At 39.0% G+C, this 20,493-nt stretch overlaps 1 protein-coding gene and 1 long non-coding RNA gene across 6 annotated transcripts in view; one reads left to right on the top strand and one right to left on the bottom strand.

Moving 5' to 3' along the window:
- LOC116664969 overlaps positions 1 to 17,270 on the bottom strand; it is a 111,434-nt gene extending 94,164 nt beyond the window's left edge. The window contains exon 1 of the long non-coding RNA XR_004321536.1: positions 16,989 to 17,270. This is a non-coding gene — a long non-coding RNA (uncharacterized LOC116664969). The remainder of the gene's footprint in view (positions 1 to 16,988) is intronic.
- The window catches only part of KCNMB2 (potassium calcium-activated channel subfamily M regulatory beta subunit 2), a 229,831-nt gene that overhangs the window by 53,091 nt on the left and 156,247 nt on the right, over positions 1 to 20,493 (top strand). The gene's annotated exons all lie outside the window — the stretch shown is intronic.

Below are 20,493 nucleotides of genomic sequence, written 5' to 3'. Positions count from 1 at the left end.
ATTGTGAATAGTGCTGCTTTGAACATGGAGATACACTGAAGTATCTTTTCAAAACTCTGCTTTCCGTTCTTTGGGATATACATCCTGATGTGAGATTGTGGAATCATATGGTAATTCTACTTTTAATTTTTTGAGGAATACATTGACTTTTAATAAATTAAAGCTACACATTGGGAAATAAATGTATTCTTATAAAAAGGAGCTTTATCCATTTTATAAAGTTCCACATAAGAATTTATTTTTAAAGTTGAGAGAGAGGAATCTCTAGTGCTTTGGACAGAGAGGAGGGTGGTAGGGGAGGGACCACAGGACAGAAATTGTAGGAATTGAGGCAGAAGCAGATAAGAGAGGTTAAGAAGGTTATGTGTTAAGGTCTCTGGAATCTCCCTCCCAAACATCTTTAATTATTGTGGCCCTGTAGAGGCTTCTAGGTTGTATGAAAATAACACAAAACTCTCTGGATAGCATAATCTTAGGGTCAGTGAATGTCCCTGTCCGCAGCTGACTTAGAAGGAAAGCTGCTAGAATAATTATAGAAAAGTAAAAACTTACATTATTTTCAAGGCCTCTTCTCACTAAGGCCCCTCCTTTTAAGTCACAGGATAAAGAAAGTATACAGAAAGTTTCCTTATTCTCTCTTGCCTGGGGGTCTCGTCTCCTTCTCTGCAATTCCAAAACTTACAGCACCACCAGAAAATTCTCCATTACCTAAATTTTACTTATCAGTATAGAAGGTTCCTATCAGAAGTGAACTAACAGTGCTGCTCTCAAGGAATTAGTTGGGACCAGGAAAGAACAAAGGCAACAAAAAGAAGCCATTATGCAAATATCTGGCCAGTAATTGCCTGCCTACCTTGAGTAGCCTTGGCAAAGAATGGAGGAGAGTGGCTGACTTGAAGGGTTTTCTGCCAGACTGAACTATTAGGTCTCTCTGTAGTTAATAACAGACCGCTGCATAATTTTTCCTCAGTGGGCCTCCTGACTGTTGTGATATGGTTGGGGGGAGGAGGGCGTGAGAAGGATGGATCAAGGATAACATCCTAGTCATCAGCTCAGATGCATTAGCTGGCATGGCAGAGGCCTGGAATGGGTAAAGAGTAGGTTTGGGGGATCAGAAAAAATCACCAGTCTGGAGTAGGTTCAACCTGTAGCTGTAGGGCAGCATGAAGTCAGAGTGAAGCAGGCCTCAAACCAGAATGGTTTGTCCAAAACTCTTTTTTCTAGATCACCTACGATGTGCCTAGAATAATCCTGGTTGCAAGGAAAGATTTAGTGAATAGAATAAACATGATCCAAATCCTCCAGCATTTTCTAGAGGATGTGATAGGCAAGTTACTGGCAGTTGTGATTAAAGGAAGTCAGTGAGAAGTAGGTTTTGCCACAGAACACTGTGGGACACCTAGGACAAGCCCCTACTTGATCTTTGGGTATTGGGGGAGGCTCTCCAGGGGAAGTGGCATCTCAGTAGAGCCTGAAGGATGAGAAGGAGTCAGCCAGGGGAGGAGGAGGAGGAAGTAGCATGTACAAAGGCCCTGTGGCAGTAGAGGTTGGCATGGTGGGTAAAAGACGGTAGTTCCGTAGGATAAACATGAAATGAGTCAGGAAATGAGGTTAGTGAGGCTTTTACACTTTAGTAAGCACCAAAGTCACCTGGAAGGCTTGTTAAAGCACAGATAGGTAGGCCCAACTAAAGAGTTTATGATGTTTAAGCTCTAGAGAATTTGTATTTCAAATAAGCTCCCAAGTGATGTTGATGTAACTGGTCTGGGGACCACATACTGACCACTAATATAGTGGAGTTGGGGATTGAAGCACATCCCCCTAAAATGGCCATTATAGTAAAAATGGCAGCAGCCTGGACTAGAGAGGTAGGAGTGGTGATGGAGAGGTATCGAGACTGTAGAACTGACAGTTCTCAATGACCAACTGCGTATCAAAGGCAACGGAGTGTCCAGAGTGTAGAGCCAGAAGGATTGTGTTATTCCCTAAGATAGGGAGGAAAGGAGAACCAGATTTGGGGCAGAAAATGACATTTGGGTCTTGAGAATGGTGCTTATGGGTCACCTAAGTAAGAAGTAATTAAATGGATGTTATTTCAAAAGTAGATATCAAATGTATGTTATTTAGGAGCCAAAGGAAATTTTGAAAGGCTAGAGACACAAGCTAAGTAAGATTCTGGGAAGGTATGGCATAAGCATTAGAGATAGAGATTGAAGCTGTAGTAATGGCCCAGAGAGAACGTGTAAATAAGAAAAGAAGCAGCTGAGAACCAAATCTTGAAAGGAAAATAAAACAAAGAAACAGAAAATAAACAGACAAATAGTTTAAGGAATGAGCAAACATAAAAGCCAAAAAGGGAGACCAAAACAGTCAGAGAGGCAACCAGAAATGCTCGAGAAATGCACAGAATAGGAGAGAGAATTAGTGCAGAAGGAGAGAGTGCTCTACAAATGGAGAGGACAAACAAGACAGGGTCACAGGCATCCACCGGCTTTAGGAACGAGCAATGTTGTGGACTTAGGGAGGATGCTGTAGTTGAGGGGTAGCTGGATGTAGTACCAAGCTGATGAGACCATATTCTGCACAGTTGAAATTCTATTGTGAATTGGAAATTCAACTGCTGATCCTTTAGTTTAAGTACCTTAATTCTATGTATGGGGACTTTTGAAAATGTCATGTCTGTGTGAAAGCAAACTCGGACGCTGGTAAGTGAAACTGACATTGCACATATATTGGTCTGAAAGCAAGAGAGTTCCTGTAACATAGTTCAAAGCCTCAGAACAAGAGTCTTCACACCGAGGAGACGCAGAGCCATTTCAGGACAGCTGTGGCAACCTTTTTTTGGAGAAACTCAGCAGGCTGGCCCGACAGCTATGACTCTGCTCACTTCTTTCCCTTAGGAGCATCTTATTTCTGCTCTTTTTCTCTCATCACCGCATCCTCAACATGCCTTCATCCCTGCCCACCCCTTTCTAACAGTATTAGCCCTCTGGGGCAAAGCAAATGGGAGTGCTGTTCCCTGTTAAATGAAAGCACTGCCTGGGGGTGAGAGAACCAGACCATAGAACAGACATGCAGCTGGAATGAAGTGGGAGAACAGCATGGGGACAAGACAGACTAAGTAAGATATATCCAGAGAAGTTATAAAATTAATTCCAAAATAGGAAAGCTAACACCACAAACAGAGGTTAACTGAATTATCATTCAATACAGAAACATGCTGAAAGAAGAGATGAAACCTGGGGGGAAAACACCCAGAACCATGAATATTTTATAGCACACAGCCAGCAGCATTTTACTCTCTGCTCATAACCTAAGTGTGCCCTATAGTTTAAGTTCAAGAATTCGAATATGAGTTTAAATGTTTTATGGATTTTTTAATAAACTGAAAAATTATAAATGTAATTCACAAGTTTGGGTTGACAATATTTGATTTTTAAACTTAGAGAAATCCAAAAAATTCTCATTTTAACTAATACCTGCTAGCATTCCCCTTACTATATCATTCATCTGATTTGTTAGCAACAAATAACTTAAAGTTATTTGCCTTATGAGAAAGTCCAGAATGTGATCCCATTGGTGGCTAACTTATTTGATGCAAAGTAAATTACTTAATCTATCAGTTTCCTAACAAGTAAAATTACCCAATTTGGTTAGATGATCTCTAAGGCCCTGGCTAGCCTAAGAATTCTGTAAACATGACACATTATACTGATAACTCTAATATAATAGCTTATCACTAACAGAATCATAAGGTTGACAGAAACTTAGACGTTATCAAATTCAACCCACTCGTTTTACTGATAAATAAAAGGAAGTCCTAAAAGATTGAATACTTTGGCTACTTTCAAGTAGCTTTTTAGGATGAGATCCAGAGTCAGATTTAGGACCAGTGCTATTTCCACTGCAGCACATGGCTCTTACAGAGAGGTGAACGTGACACTAAGGATGGAACACAGAAACCAATGGTGAGTTAGGTGCATGGAAAGGGACAGCACAATAGATTTCGTAGAAGAAAGATCTTTCGACTAAGTTCTAAAGAATCTGACGTGTATGGGATGACTGAGGGGAAACAGGTAATAAATGAAGAAATTAAATGGCAAGAAAGACTGTGGGTGAGGTATATTACCGCATGTTTAAAATTCCTTTCCCTTAGAGCCTCTTCAAACCTCTGGTTGTAACAGCTGCTCACTTCTTGTTCCTAAAGTGTCCACATTTCAGGCCTATAATTAGAGCGGTTTGTTTTTCATTCTCAGCAATGGAAGCATTGTATTTTAGTTGAGAATTTCTATATAGGATCAACAAGGTTGAGAATAAAGTCAATGCAATGATCTCTTCAGTTTGCATCAGTCCTTCAAAACATGCGCAGAAAATGTGTGTTCATATGTGCCAGGTTTGCAAGTTGATTTATCAGCAAATACTGAAAACAAAGAAAGCATTCATAATTTCTGAGGTTAAACCAGTGAATATCTAACATGAGTAACTTTCTTCTATGCTCTGGAATCTTGTTAACACTGTCCTTTAAAACCAGATTTTCTTTAAAGGCTTTAATGAAAAGAGTATTCCAACGTACGTGGGATGTGTGTTGCTACTCAGCTTACAGGAATGTCATACCTGTGGTAGTTCTAGAGTTCTCCTATAAATAAAATGTGAATATGGATGTAGTGGGAGACACACAGAATACAAAGGGAGTAGGAGAACTTAAAAGTATGGGTCCATGCTATGAATAATTCTAAACAAACATGAAAATATATTTTGAGGAGATAAAAGTATAGTCACTGGATATAGAGGCTCAAAGGGAGGTATGAGCAAAATAGACAAGATAAGAAAATTAAATTCAAACTTCTAAAGGAAAACAACTAACAGCAAAATGGTTTGGGAAGAGCTAGAAAGAAGGGTTTTACAATTTCACCCACAGGCTGGTAAAAATCATTTGATCTGTCAGGACCTAGTGTTAAAGTTGAAATGCTCACGTTCTTTCTTATTCTCTGGATAGAACAACCCTGAACTATATGTAGGATTGGTTTGATAATTCCCATTTCATAGATGGAAAAATTGAAGAAGAGAATAAGCTCTCATGATATGCCTACAGATTTACACCAAATGATTTGTGAAAATGGAAAATGGAACCTAGCTATCTTATCTCCAACCCATTCCTTTCTCATTGGACCAGGTGCAGTGGATGACCAGAGGAAAAATTCCATTTTCTTTCCCAGAGAGATTTTAGAACTAGATAGACATCCATCTCTCTCACTGGGGAAATGGGGGAATATGTATTGCACAGGGCAGGAGAAGCAGTCATATTTTTGTTTGTTTGTTTGTTTGTTTGTTTACTTAGATATTGGAATTTTTATGGTGATTCTTGGTTTGTGTGTGTATATTCTAAAAGGAACATAGAAACAAGTAAGAATTATACAAATTCTTATGATATAGAATTACTAGGATTTTTGAATATTTGCTTTTAATAGTGTTTGTTATTTTTTTTAAATCACTGTGTTTTTCCAAAGAAATGTCATCACTATTTAAGAGTCATTTTCTTGTGAGAGAAACAGGAACCTTCTGTTTCTCATACGCAAAACCATGATTACTTTCAGAGGTACAGAGGAGTCCCTTACATACAAGCATCCTCTTCCTTTCCCACTACATGCTCTACCTCTCAGCTGAGAGCAGATAAATTGTGGGGAAATTTTCTGGCAAAATAAAAGGAACAATGGTCATCATTTATTGAGCATCTGCCATGTCTTAAGTAAGAGCTTTAATAAATGTCTCATTTAATCTTCACGGCAACCCTAGGAGATAGGAATTCTCATTGACTGTTTTTATGAACTCCCATGGGGTTATATATGCTGTGGTATATTCCTACACTCAAATATTGTGCAGCCCTTAAAATAATATTTTCAAATACTTTTTATGTACATGAGATTATAATGAAAGGTATGTAAGAATTAAGTTCTCAATCTTCAATGTGCCACTAGAAAAAATATGCCCAAATGCTAACAATAGCTAGATTGAGTAGTAGGATGATTTTTGTTTTACTTTTTTATGCATAGTTTTGAAAATAAACAATATTTTTATTTTTGTCATGTTTTTAGAAGTTATATCCAGGAAATACAATAAAAAAGATATAGCATTTTAAGTACAAGGACATGATTCCTGGCTGGCATGACCTAGGAAAAGATAACATTTGAAACAGACACTGAAAGATAAGTAGGACTTACATAGGTCCAGACTGGAAACAAAGTCGGGGGGGGGATGCACTCCAGGCAGGGAAAGGTAAAGAGAGCAAGACTGATAAAAAGTTTTGGGCATTTGAAAGGAAGTTGTGAGAGAAAAGTCCCAGAACAGGTGGAAGCCCGTTTGGCAATGCCATTGCTTGCTTGATTAAGGAGTTTAGAGTCTGACAGACTGGCAAACTTTTGAAGGTTTTTTGGTAGGACAGTGCCATGATCAAAGAAATGCATTAGGCCTTAATCTGCCATATATATACACAATGAATGGAAGATGCAAGGGAGGAGAGACAGGAAGAATAATTACAAAGTCATTGAACTAATTTAGGCCTGAGATAATAGGGCTCGAATTAGCATGATGGCAGTAGAAATGACAGGGGAGGAACAGATGGAGAAGAAGTTCCCCTCTTCACTGCTCCAGCCTGACTCCCCACTCCTGCTTCTTTTGCTCCATCCATTTCGGCCACACTGGCTTGCCCTCTGCTCCTGGAAAGAGCTAAAGGCCTTCTTGCCCACATCTTGCTCCCTCAACCCTTCTCCTTCTGACTCCTTTGTTCTTACTTCATCCTTTGGGTCTCAGCCTAAGTATTTCTTCCAGGAGTACTGTCCTGCTCCTTTCAGCCAGTCTAGACCAGGTCTTCCTGTTTTACTTCCTGAAAGCACCCTGCACATTTTTTCATTGTTTTTATCATAATCGATAGGTAAAACTAACATTTATTGTGCGTTTATGATGTCAGTTACTGTGTTAAGTCCTTTACAAATATTATCTCATCTTATTCTCAAAATAAGTATTAGTATTATCTCCTATTTTCCAGGTGAGGGAACTAAAGATCAGAGATGTAGTTAACTATGGAATTCAGGAGTGACTGCTCTCACTCATCAGATGTACCAAGTCACCTGTGGGGGGTAGTTTAATATAGTGATCATCTGCATAAGCATGGAGTCTAGAGTCAGAACGACTGGGTTATTTTCTTGGCTCTGACACTAGATATGAGACTCCTGAAGCAAGTTGTTTAATCCCTCTGGACCTCGATTTCCTCATCTGTAAAATGGAATGATATCATTTCTTCTCTCACAGAGTTGTTACAAGGATTAAATAAGTTAAACACTTAGAACAAGATGGGCAGGTAGTAAGTGTAGTTTAACTGAAAACTGCCATTTGTTGTGTAATAACTTGTTTAGAACCTTCCTCCCCATCTCTTCTTCAGGGACATAATCTGTCCCTGAGAGGTAGAGGTTGTGTTGATCATTGTACTGAGTGCCTAGCATAGTACCTGGTCACAGTGGCTGTTTGGTAAGTATTTAAACAAGTGGAAAGCTGACTTCAGAGAGCTTACCCACCAACACCATCACTATGCACTTTAAATTTTATGATGCATATTTCATTACTATTTTGTTTAATTCTAACCACAAACTCAAAGAAGGCAGGGGGGAAAAGCATTATCCTCAATGTTGAGTCTCAGAAAATTATTTGCTCAAGTTCATATAACTAATAAATGGTACAGCCAAAAGAAGAACCTAGCTCTCTGATTGCCCGAGGCCACAGAGTGCCTTAAAGACAACCCAGCTGAGACTCAACACATATGGGGTTGAACCAGTCACCACTGACTGATGATGCTCTCCTGAGTTGCCCTCGGTTTAAGCACTGACCTTGCTGTGACTCCTGAAAACCTCTCTAACTGCTCCCTCAGCTTTGCTCCATATCCTCATCTGAGGCAACTACTGGCCTCTCCTTGTCCAAGCATCTCTTACTGATCCCACTAGTCACCCCAAATCTGAGTAAAGTTATCACAGACCAAGCCTGACACCAACCTAGAGTGCTTTGATTGGACTATACCAAGGTGGGACATTGATTCTTTCTTGGTTGGATATAAGAAAGAAGTTTAAATGAGTTAAGTGGGTTGCAAGCCTGGTTAACCAGAAGAATGGTGGTCACATTAACACAAATAATCAATATAGAAGGAGTATGTTTGAGAGAACATAGAATCAATTCAACATCAGACTTTAAGTCTGAGACTCCAGTAAGGACTCTAAATGAACAATGGCTATCTAACAATTGGAAGTGGATTAGCATTCAGGAGAGATTTCAAAATAGAACTTAGGAATCATCTATGCCAAAGGAATGGCTGAAGCCAAAGAACCCAAATCCTGCACAATATTTAGTGTAGGGCTTTTCAAACTGTGTTCCGTTGTGTGTCGGTATTCCTTAGACAGGCAGCAGAGAAAGTCCAGCTGCCTAGGCTTTGAGCTTCAGGCACTGCTTCAAACAACACAGGATCACATTTATCTGATTTATATTGAATTTCTGAGTCAGAGTTTGTTTAATAAAATAAAATTTTGCAGCTAAAAGAAATGTCTGCAGCACTGATTTAGTAGGTATTGTCTCTCCCTGTTCTAATGCCTTTGCCTCTTGCAGCATCACAGTCCCCACACAGAGAGACACACGGCAGGGATAAATCGTTGCCTTGAATTTAGTTTTGATAGTGAACAAACACTTGCCACCAGGGACTCTGAATAATATTCAGGTGACTCATATCTAGCGTGTGATTTAGAAAATATTTCGATGTTTTAATCCGGTTCCAGTTCAATGAATTAGTTACAGGTTCAAACCAGTTCACTAGGGTTTAATGAAAAATTAAAAAAAAAACACTTTGTTTCATTTCTCAGTTCAGTAGAAAATAAAAACAGTAATGTTTGGATTTGATTTAAGGATCAGCAAATTTATATAATTCATTCCAAGTTTTCCTTCATGGTTTGCCTCTGTACTCACTGTAGGGGAAAATGCCCTGTAGATATCTACAAATTAATACTGATGGACTGTATGCAAGCCCTGCACTTAAAATGACTGGTCAGAGCCAACCACGATGTCATGGAGCAAACCCTAGGTAGCCCTTTCCTTGAGTGCTGAGCAAGACTTAGGTAGAGTTTCACAGGGAGAACACCTGCCTAGGAGCTCTCCTGAGAGAAAGTCTCAGATCACAGGATACCCCAAAGACAATTGCACCACAGGGATGAGAAGTTACATCAGACACAGATGCCTACTTGAGAGCCTCAAGTTTCATGTGAATTAGCACCTACTTGTTATTTCTGTCTGGGCCCAATTCCCAGATCTGTTAGTTCACCCAAGGCCCCTCATCCATAGGAGACTTGAGCCATGCCAGGGCAAATTTAAACTGCTACAAGCATTCAAGTAAGGGCAGATCCTGGCTTTCCTTTAATCAAGCCTCAGAGAATTAAAACAGAAACAAAACCAAAAAAATACCTGTTTCCAGTGTATCTATTTCTTCTATCTCTTTATTGGTTGATACCCAGCCCATGAACAGCTCAATTTTTTAAAAAATGTTTCTCATTATTGCCTTAGATGTTTGAAAATACACAAATTCATTTTAGCAGCTGCAAAATGTCTTCACAAAAGTGTCTAAAGAAAATGGCTCAATTCCACTGCAGAAAATGTGTAATATTGCCTAGAGTCAATTTCTCCATTTTAAACATACTCACTGAGATGATTTATCATTTATTCAGTGTGATCCATCTGCCCTCTACATTAGTAATCTGTACAATACCTTGAATTGGGGGGCCTCTCAGAAGAAATCAAATAGCTTTCCATTTTCTAACCTACACCAACAGCTCTATCAGGAACAGGGAGAGCAGCTTGCCTTCTTTAGGCTGTACATTATGAGGCCTAGAACAGTGTGAAATAGGGGAGGAGGAGATGGGGCTGGCAGACAACCTTGGGTTCAAATCCCAGCTCTTCACCTACTTGTTATGCAGATTTGGGCAAGTTACTTAATTTTTCTGAACCTGCCTCCTCCTCTGCAAAATGGACTGTCGGGTGGATTCAAAGAGATAATATGCCTCATACCTGGCACATAGAATATGCTCAGTACACCTTTGTTCACTTTCCTACCCTGCTCAGATAAATCAGGGGTCTTCTGCTCATGTCCTTTCATGTGTATTTGCTGCAAAAGGTAAAACCTCAACAGGATTTACCCTAAAAAATGAGACTTGAGTTCAACCTAAGATACCACTGAGAAAAACAGAAAATAGTAGGAAAAGCTTCTGCAAACGTCCATTGCTGGTAATGTTCACTCAGGCAATACATAAGATTGTGCAAAAAAGCAAAGAGGACCTGGAATTAGGCAGACTTGAATTTGAACACCAGTTCTGCCACTGATTAAATGTCAGAACTGAGCAACTTATTTAACATTTCTGAACATTTGTTCCTCATCTATAAAGTTAAAATTATAATAAAGGCTTCTATGTGCAGTTGTGGGAAGGACTGAATAAAATAATGTAAGTAAAATGCCTGGCACATGGTAAGCGTTTACTGTAACTATGTTACCTTACGCTGGCCAATGGTGCAATCTGAGATTATAAAAGCAATTTATATATGCTTACCTATCCTTTGTAAAATAATTAAGTACTATTAATACCAACTTGTTGATTGCCTCATTGAGGTTTAAAGGCTTGAGTCAGCTAGATTACTGACAAACTTTGAGATTTATTTAATTCCCTCTTTATTAAAAGCCTAAGCTTTAAAAGTGACCAGAAAGGAAAGCTGGAAGCCTTTATATTCATTCATTATTGTCCTGATCTCTTGGTTATCGGGTATTGTTTTCTCTTAAATATCCCACTATGAAGAAAATACTAAGATCAGTTTATACTATGTCATTTCATTAATTTTGCCTTTGAAATGAGTTCAAAGTCTGATTGCATGGCTTTGAATATCCATTTAGAGAATTATACTAGAATGTCCTAGGAGGACATTTTCATGTTCAGTTCGGATCTTCATCTCCAGATTGATGCTGAAACTCAAAACCCCTAGTCCTTTTTTAAGGAATTTTCACATTTGTTCTCTCAGTGCATCAGACAAATATCTCATTTTGACTTATTTCAGTTTCATAATTGCATTCTCCAGAAAACAACTTTCCCAAATGTTCAGATACCTCCTCAACTTTGTCCCTGAAAACCTTTTGTCAACTTTCTCTCATCAGGGTGACCATTTGATTTACAGTCGTAGGTGGAAAAGAATAGACCCACAGCTGCTTATTATGCTGCTCTATCTCCACCTGTATTATATGAGCCGTTTCAACCCTGATTATGCTAATCGGGTAACATTGTATTTGAATAAGTTGTTGCTTCTCAAAGACTAAGAATGACATTAAAGAGATAGCACTCAGTGCAATCAAATATTCTGCTCCTGTATTTCAGTCACTAATTTTCCAAAGGAAAACCAAGAATATAAATTTTGATACAAGAACAAAAGTGAAACTTGAAATCTAGAAAATGCTAAAGAAGCCAGCTGTAATTGTACAGAAACAGCAGTGTGAATCTTCCGGCCAATGTCTGTGAGTGCAAACTAACCATTTAGCTAGTTTTAATTAGGTAAACAGCTTAGCGCTAAATTAACTATATAAGATTTCATTCCATGTTTCAACATTTTCAAAATACATTCATACCCATACTTTAAATGTGAGTGATTCTAGAGACTGGTTATTATGTGATTCATAGAGCCAGCCTTCCCTAGCCAGCCCAGCCACCACCTTTCTTCGCCCTCCTCCTTAAACACTTCTCTCTTGGATTCTGCATTAATACTTAATGCTGTAAGGAGAACTGAGCATGAGGAGTGAAGAGCACTGGGCTTTCCTCTTTGAATCAGACTCTGTCCCCACTTGATCTTGTAATAAATATTTCCTACAAAGGAAACCTGTGATAGGAAAAATAACGATTCTGGTTTTCACCAATTAAAGTGCATTTATCATTTAACTTCCTGTAACACAGAACACAAATCAGAGAATAAATGTGGTCAAATAGTGGTGAAGGTACGTTAACCATCACTTCTGAGATTAGAGAATGAGGTTTGATGATTGTGATCTAGCGATGTTCTCAGTGAATTACAGTCTAAAACTATAGAAAAAACAATGAGTTTTTGTAAATTCCAAGTTCAGAGTATGATTCCAGTGAATTGAAGAACCATTATTGGAAGATGCAACTGCAAAATTTTTTTCCCATATGTTCAAGGAACATATGTTCCATATGTTCGACTCTCCTGAGGGAGGTCATTTTCTGGCTTCTGTATTAAGGAGGACTATATTGTCTCCTGGGATTGGGGGAAGGGAAAAGCATGCTAAAGAAAGGGAAATGCTCAAATGCCTATGTCTTTTGAAGAATTCTAGTTGAGTTGCCCTGGACAGAATACTTCCAACTGTGTGTGTATTTTTTAACCATTACATTTATATCTGAGAAAACACACTAAGTTTTAAATTGCTCATAGTCTAAAAATATGGACTGATTTCCCTATAAGATCTATAGTCTACTTAAGTACCTTCTCCTGATATGATTGCAGAAATATAATATTCACTTGTTTAACTGAAGTAAATTTAATTAAATTTAATGTATGTAATGAATATTTTCATTCAGAACATTCCTTTTTGCTAATATTTTTTAAATCTCCTAATTATCTGCATCATAACCCCGAACTCCTTATTCCAAGTCCCAGTTATTTTTCCAAATTTCTATTCCTTGACTTCCTTCCTGCATTTTTAGTACCAGCCATATTGAATTACTCACTGTAATTCAGTGTTTATAGAATGTGTTAAATTTTCCTACAGTTGTACATATAGTCACACCACTTTCTCTCCCTGGATTTGTTTATCATAAATAGTAGGTTCTGTGGTATAGAGAGGCAAGGATGAACCGAAAGCAGTTCTGTAGGAAAAATTAACAGAGGCAGATGGTATAATTAATCTCTCTCAGGGTCAGAGGAACAGGGGGTGGCAAAAGACAAATTCTTTATCAAAGTCTGGGGGGCTGGGTCAAGATCAAAGTCAAGACCCTATCTGTAGGGTCTGATTTGGTTGGGGTGAGGATGGGAGGTTTGGGAAGCATTAAGATACTGAAATCACATTGGGACTCTCTGCCATGGATCAGAGAGGTCCAGAAAAACATAAATAGGGTCCTGCTCTGAGGAATACAGCTACTAATATTCTAAGATCACAGTCATCTTTGTTATAAAACATTTATTGAGTACCTGCTATGTGAAAAGCTTTGTACCAGCTACTGATAGATACATAAAGATCAATAAGACAAATTATTTGACCTCAAAGAAATATGCAATGAATACAGATAATTCAAGAAGTGAATGAAAGACCAAGGAGATGTGGTGAGGTTACAAACTGAACCCCCTCAAGAAGTTTGGGCCCATTTAGAGTGAACAAGGGATATTTTGTACCCTTCAAGGGCAATTTGCATTACAAATCATTACACAGTAACCAGCTTATGTGGGCAATGGTTTTGAGAAATCTAAAATGATGCAATAATATTTAATATACTCCCAATGTTAATAAGCGTTACCAAGATATTCACTTTTATAGTTATGCCCTAATATAGTTCTGGATCTCTATGCTAAGGGAAGGTCTCACCCTATCCCAGTGTCCACCATATTGCCTCTCTCCTGCCCTTACTTCCATATATGAATGACCACAAAGTTCACTTCCCTGAAGTTGCTTTAAGAGACTCTGCTACCACTGAACCATTTGTGTTCATGTGAGGACCATGGCAAGCAAGGTAGTGTCAAGGGATAACCTGTGAAGGCTTTAATTCCTTCCTTCGCTAACAATTTCCATCAACACTCCAAGAATCCCCTGCTAACTAAACCTACAGTCTAGGTTAAAATGTATGTTTGAAACAATATCAGTTTCAAAATAAGTGTCTTAGCACCACCTTCCAACAAGATTGCCACCCTTGAAAAGCTCCCCTATAAAGAAACTGTTAATGGCAAGATCATGGACTATTGAGATCTTTCAATTACAGTCACAGAGAGAGTGACCCCTTCCAAACTCTTTGCTATGCTTTTTCACATGAACCCCAACCAGGCTTAGGGTGGGTCTAGAATATCACAAATTCTTTGTTGAAAACAGTTGTGTTAGCCTCTGGTGCTTAGAGCTATACCATGGGCTTCAGATACTAGTTTACAGTAAACCCAAGGAAGTGACAGGATAACAGACATCATGCTATTTCCTCCATCCTTCTTCTTTCCTTTTTTTTCTTATCTTTACCTTCTCAGACACAAAATGGAAGCTATTATATGTATCAGTAGATGCAAACTGATGTGGAGGATAGGGGCCTGTGCTTCAGATCTGCTGAGAAACCTGTTCCGTAATATTAGTGAGCTCTGGTCTTGAGGTCAAAAATGCCAGAAGAGTTTTCAGAAAAATTTCCGTGAAAGCCTAACCAATCAGCTTTCGTGTTTTAAGAAGAAAATTACAATTATCTGGAACACCTTCTTCATCAGTACTGGTCATTGTGTGAGGCATTATTTACAAGCAAAAAAACCAAACCAAAAAATTCAATAAAACTACACAGCATCCCTAAGTCAGAGGAAGTTTTTCCACTGACTCCTGATGGAAGCTTAACTTTCAAAAGGGTTCAGATAAATGAACTTCAAAAAAGGCTGAGACATTTTCTATTGTTCTTAACATGATCTTTGGAGGTGAAAATTACTTCTCACTCACTACCCAACCTTCTTGGCTGTTTTCCCACTTGAGTTTCATTCCTCTCTATGGCTGATAAGCCTCTCACTGCCTTCTGAAATTTCAGGGAAAGACATCATTCACAGTGGTGCTTCCTGCCTAACACGGGCCAAAAAGGGACTGACAAGTTATTAGTGTTGTCAGTCACCGTTTCACTGGGAAAACAGGCGGGGGCACCCATGCTTCTTAGCCAAAGGAGCCTGTATGCATTTCACCCCACTGTCCACAACAAGCCAACAAAACTACTCAGCTTCTGCATGTCCAGCTGGCATTCCTTGATCCCCTTTTGCTGCCACATTTTGGTACAAATAGCACACAGTGGTGTTAACCAAGAATTCCAAGAGCAGAGACACAGTTAAGGCAAAAAAAGGGGGGGAGTCATTTATTTGAGGTTTATTAGGACTGCAGCCCAGAAAACATATATCCTGTAAAACAGGCAACATTTATAAAGGCAAAAGAACACAAGGTTACATAAAGTGTTCATCAGGAATTAGGATTGGAGCTGGCAAGAATTAAGGGTACTTGTTAAGCAGGGATTGGGTGGGGTTTGAAATGATTAAACAGCTGTGAAGTGAGGAGGCGGGTAGGAACCTCAAAACTACAAGGTTGCAGCTAGCAGCTGCTAGCAGATATTGTTTTAAAAATAGCTGCTGGTGCCCTTGAATGTGATACAGTTCAGAGAATTCAGGTTCTCAGGGATGCAAGAACCTGTCTGAAATTGCATCCACAATGGCCACCTGGCTCCATTTTGGATGACTGAACCATAGTTACTCCATTTTGATTTTTAAATGATCTTAGATATGTCACTAATGGACACTGGATGGATGCATGCATGAATGGATAATGGGTCCTGACTGCAGCCAGAGTATTTAAAGAACTAGAGAAGGAAACTCAAACTCAGATGTACCATTTGTTGCAATTCAAATTAAGGGATTTGGTGAAAGAATGTGGGACTAAAGCTACTGAAAAAAATTTAGCTTTTGGATTTCAGATTCTCTTGCCACTTCTCTGGCTAACTAATTTGTGTTTAACTAAACGTTTTAAATAGCATTAATATCATTCTTAATCCATACAAGAATCACCAGCATACCGAATCTAGTTGTTAATTCTATGGAGGAAACAACGATTCTAGCCACAGCTTCGTATCATGCATGGTTTCCAATTTTGCCTAGAAAATGCTTTCCTTTAAAATAAAAATATGGCCTGTTTAGTTTGCATTCACTGCAACAGGTTGACAATGCAACAGGTTTGAGAGCAGTTTAATTGAAGTCATGAATTATTCCGTATCATCTGGGAGGCAAGACCATGTTATTCTGATGCTTTTGTTTCTTTTAGAAACAAAATAGCATGATGCCTCAGGCACTGCACACATCTCGAAACAGAGGCACCAAACACAGGGCCCTGTGTGACTGCTGGGTGTGTCCCTCTGCCTTTATCCCATAACAACAACACTGCAGCGCAGAGTGTCTAGATCAAGGGGAAAAGGCAGCACACAGAATATGCTCTTAAACCCTCGGATCAAACTAAGACCCCGAATTTGGTCCAGTGGTGCAAAACCCAATGCTACACTCCTTAAAAGCCAAAATAAACAACTGCCATCCTTCTGATACAGGATCTGAAGGAGAAATGTTTAAGAAGGCAGGATGAAGGTAACAAATTTATGTAGCAACCACAGGCCTCTACTTACTTGAACTGGCGAACTCTAATAGAGGCCTTTGAGGTGGGAGATCGTGGTCTCCTGGGGTGAAACAGATGGAGGCAGTGGAGGGCCCAGTGGTGAAAGTCTGAGCCCAGCGAAAAGGAAAAGTTTCCCCTCTCCCACCCAATGTGGAATATATTGAGGCTCCTGGACTGGAGATCAAAGGGTGCTGGTCTCTGCTTTGGTGTACGATTTTTCAGCTCTGGGACACAGCAGGAGACAAAGCCTGGAGAAGGGCCAGCAGTGCCCATAGACAAAGACTTGATTGAGCAAATGCTCAACAGCCCAGGTGATGAGCCAAAATACCTGCTTGGGGAGGGTACTTGACCAGTGTGCTTGAACTGGAGAGAGCTAAGAGCACAATTGGGAGACAAAACATTAATTTTTTTTGCTCCCTACCAATAGGCTGATGAGGCCATACAGGTTATTTAGACAAGTCTCCAACAGACATGGGTTTCCAGCTTTCAAGTGTTATGGTATCCCTCACACAGTTACGCATACAAAAACACATACACACGTACAAAAACATACCTTCTTCACAATGAGCTCAGTTTTCACACCGGACAGAGGGAAAAGCAAAAGATAGCTTTAGATGCAGCAGCAGTGGAATAGCTCTGAGAGGCTCCACTTCATAGATTTCTGTAAATTAACAGAAATATCATTTGGCATCCTGCAATATTCTCCACACCAAGGTTCTCGTCACTTATAACACAGCTCTCACCAGTCTCCTTCTTCAAAATTCCTTCTTCACCCCGACTGTGTGGTCAGGTCAGAGAGCTGGAAAACCTTCCACTCAGATATGCATTCTGTGTTTCCTTCGCACACCAATCATTCACCCCTGAGTCCATATGGCCACATTTAAATATTTATATTTTGGCATAAAATTATTTCTTTAGCTTATTATCATTGTAAAAATCACTGTGTGGTCAATGTTTTATTATTATAATTATAATAATCAAATATTTTAATTATTGCTCATTGCCTACTAATTCATAGTCATTAGTATCACAAACAATTGTTACTGCTAGGGTTTCATAATTCTGTTGACATCACTGTTTCCAAGATGCAGAAAGGATATTCCACCTGTACACCCCACACAGTCTGTGGTTTGTTCATTTTTACCAAACTACAAAGTAATGTTGGACTTAAGGTTTAAAATTAGATCTAATAAATAATTCATTATTTGAGTAGTTGATGTGATCAGAACCTGCAAGTCAGATACAACAATAAATCTGTGTCTCATTTCTTCCCAATTTTCCAACCCCAAGTCAGGGATTCAGGGCAAATTACTTCTCAAACAAAATGTCCCTTCAATTTAGATGAATTATGCTTCTCAGAGGTATCATTTACAAATGCAAATAGAGGAACCCATTAATTAGTTGCCTTGTGAGATCACTGTGTGTTGGGGACTTAAAAATGATGAGAAAGAAAAATGCACTCCCCAAGCCTCTTAGTATCTTGAACCTTCCAGTGTTGTATTCCTCTTCAGGAGAAACAAATATGCAAAATTTGTGTAGTAACCCAAGGGAGCCATCTGGGGCCTCTTTCTAAGAATCATCTTTCTCTACCATTGGGGTCTCTTCTGAGCATTGCTTTTTCTTTTCCTGAGGTCAGCAGTTTCTTGTGACACAGGGGTGGGCAGAATTACCTTATGGCACAGGGGTGTTTTGGGGAGACATGTCTCATGACACAGCAGAATTGTCACTGGTGGAGGGCAGGTGAGCAGAACCTTCATCAGTACCTAATAAGCTTTACAGGTTACTTAATGACACAGATCTTAAGTCTCCTCATCTTTTACAGAGAAAGTTTCTAAGGTCCCACACCATCTGATTCTAACATTCTATGGGTTGGTGTATGTAAATAATCTAACATAAGTAAAATGCAGGTCACAAGGATAGTTAATGGAGAAACCACTAACATATTCATAGCCAGAAACTGGGGCCACTAGTCAGTCACAAGGGTGATAGAAGAAACCCAAGGCTCATGATGAACCCTGCATATGGTGATTATTTTCCATCTCTGATAGACCATTATTCCCCCTTTCTAACATCTTTTTGGACATTCTTCTTGGTGGTCCTATGGGTTGGGCTTCAGATTTAACGATATCCTTACAGTGATTTCAGTCAATTCTACTCCTCCTATTGTCTCTGTTTCTACTGAAGGTTCCCAGCAACCTCTTAGCTGCACCGCTTAAATGTATGAGGTGCCTCTCTGTCCCTGGAAACTCATCCAAACATAGCATGATCCCGCCCATTGTACTTCCGCAGTTCATTGCAGATGTGCCCTTTCACCATCAGCACCTTAGTTCAGACCTCACTGTGGATTTCCACGATACCTAACTTATTCATTCACCCCTTCCCTTTCTCCTGTGGCCCAGTCTGTAAATGGCCACCAGAGTTATTTTCCAAAGGGTAGGTCAAGGCCTATTATTCTTAAATATATTCAATTGTATCTCTTAGCCTCTGCATAAAATTCAAACTCCCTAGACTGCTTCTGATTCCCACAACCTAATTTCAACAAAACTTTTTTTCATTTGTTTCCCACTGTCCTTTATTTACATTTCTCCTGGGTTTATTCCCCTCTAGATTGCTTTCACCATTATCTCTACATGTCTAAATCTACTCTTACGTCAAGGCACCAATCAAATGCTACCTCTTCTCTAAAGCTTTTCCACATCCTCCTGCTGGAAGCAATCTTCTCTACCTCCAAACACCGACAGTGTTTAATCTACACCTCTCTTATGGTACTTCTCACTTTTTATGTTAAAATATTTTTTAAACATTTTTGACAAGAATGTAAACTTCTTAAGCAACTAATGTAGAACGTGGATATATTATGGCCCCAATTCATATGTAGATTTAAGTTACTGAGTGTCTTATTAGAGGAGACAGATGTGAAAAAAGTACTTTTCATCCAGGAAGTATATTGGAGAGAACATATGAATTAGATGGATGATTTAGACAGGCTATTCTGGTATAGACTAACAAATTGTCATAGAACCCCCTCCATACAAGCCTTCTAAAATGACATTGGTTTATTTATGGCCCTTCCCAACATTCAAGTTGCTGGTCAGATATTTTTTTAATGTCTATGAATCCAAGTAGCATCTTAAAATATGCCTTACTTTTATGTTTATGACAGAGGCAAAGTCATGTTAGAATAATCCTAGCTGACATGTACCAGTTCTTTATTATGCACTGTTTAATATATTAAAAGCTTGTCACTGATTCTTTCATTTAATTCTCACAACAACCTGATAAGATCACATGATTTTCACTATTTTTAGATGAGAACATTGAGGCACAGATATGTTGAATAAATTGTCCAGGATTAAACAGCTAATAAATGGAAATCGCAGAAAGTGAGCCAAAGTAACTTGAGACTAGAACATAACCATTATACTACACTGTCCCTGGTAGAGAAGAAAGAATATTGGAGTTGGAGTTGGACAACTGTTTAATTCTGCCTCTGTTATTTACTACTGGCTGTGTTATTTTGAAAAATAAACCACTTACCTGTCTGAGACTCACCTCATTATCTATAAAACAGTTAAAATAACACCTACCGGGCAGAGTTCTTAATAAAAATAAATAAAACAGTATCTCTGTAATCCAACCCCAGGTTCCTTACCCTCAGGAGTAGCATCCCTCTTCGGGAAAAAAGAGGCTTTTCTCAACCTAATCCTAAATTGTCCATTCTCCTGCTGCACGTTCCTTCGGAACTTCCACTCTCCATGAATCATCACTAACATCTAAGGCCTCCTGGGACATTAGAAAAATAGGACCCCCTAGAGCACTTTCATAGCTATGTCCACCTCTATAAAACATCAGAAGAACCTTTGAAATAGAAGTTTTTCTCTATCTTCTGGTCAAATTTTTTGTGTAACCTGCAGAACGTTCCCCTATTATTTCTGTATGGAATAAAGGCTGGAATCAGTGAGCAGTATAAGGACGTATTAACCTCATGGCTAAGAGTGGGAGAGGAAAAGATTTCCTCCTGCAGTTATGTATTTAAGTGTCTAGTATGCCTACCACAG

This window comes from Camelus ferus, chromosome 1, assembly GCF_009834535.1.
Source record: "Camelus ferus isolate YT-003-E chromosome 1, BCGSAC_Cfer_1.0, whole genome shotgun sequence".
Lineage (NCBI taxonomy): Eukaryota > Metazoa > Chordata > Mammalia > Artiodactyla > Camelidae > Camelus > Camelus ferus.
Note: the sequence above shows the minus strand (reverse complement) of the source record. Positions and strands in the feature narration are given on the sequence as shown.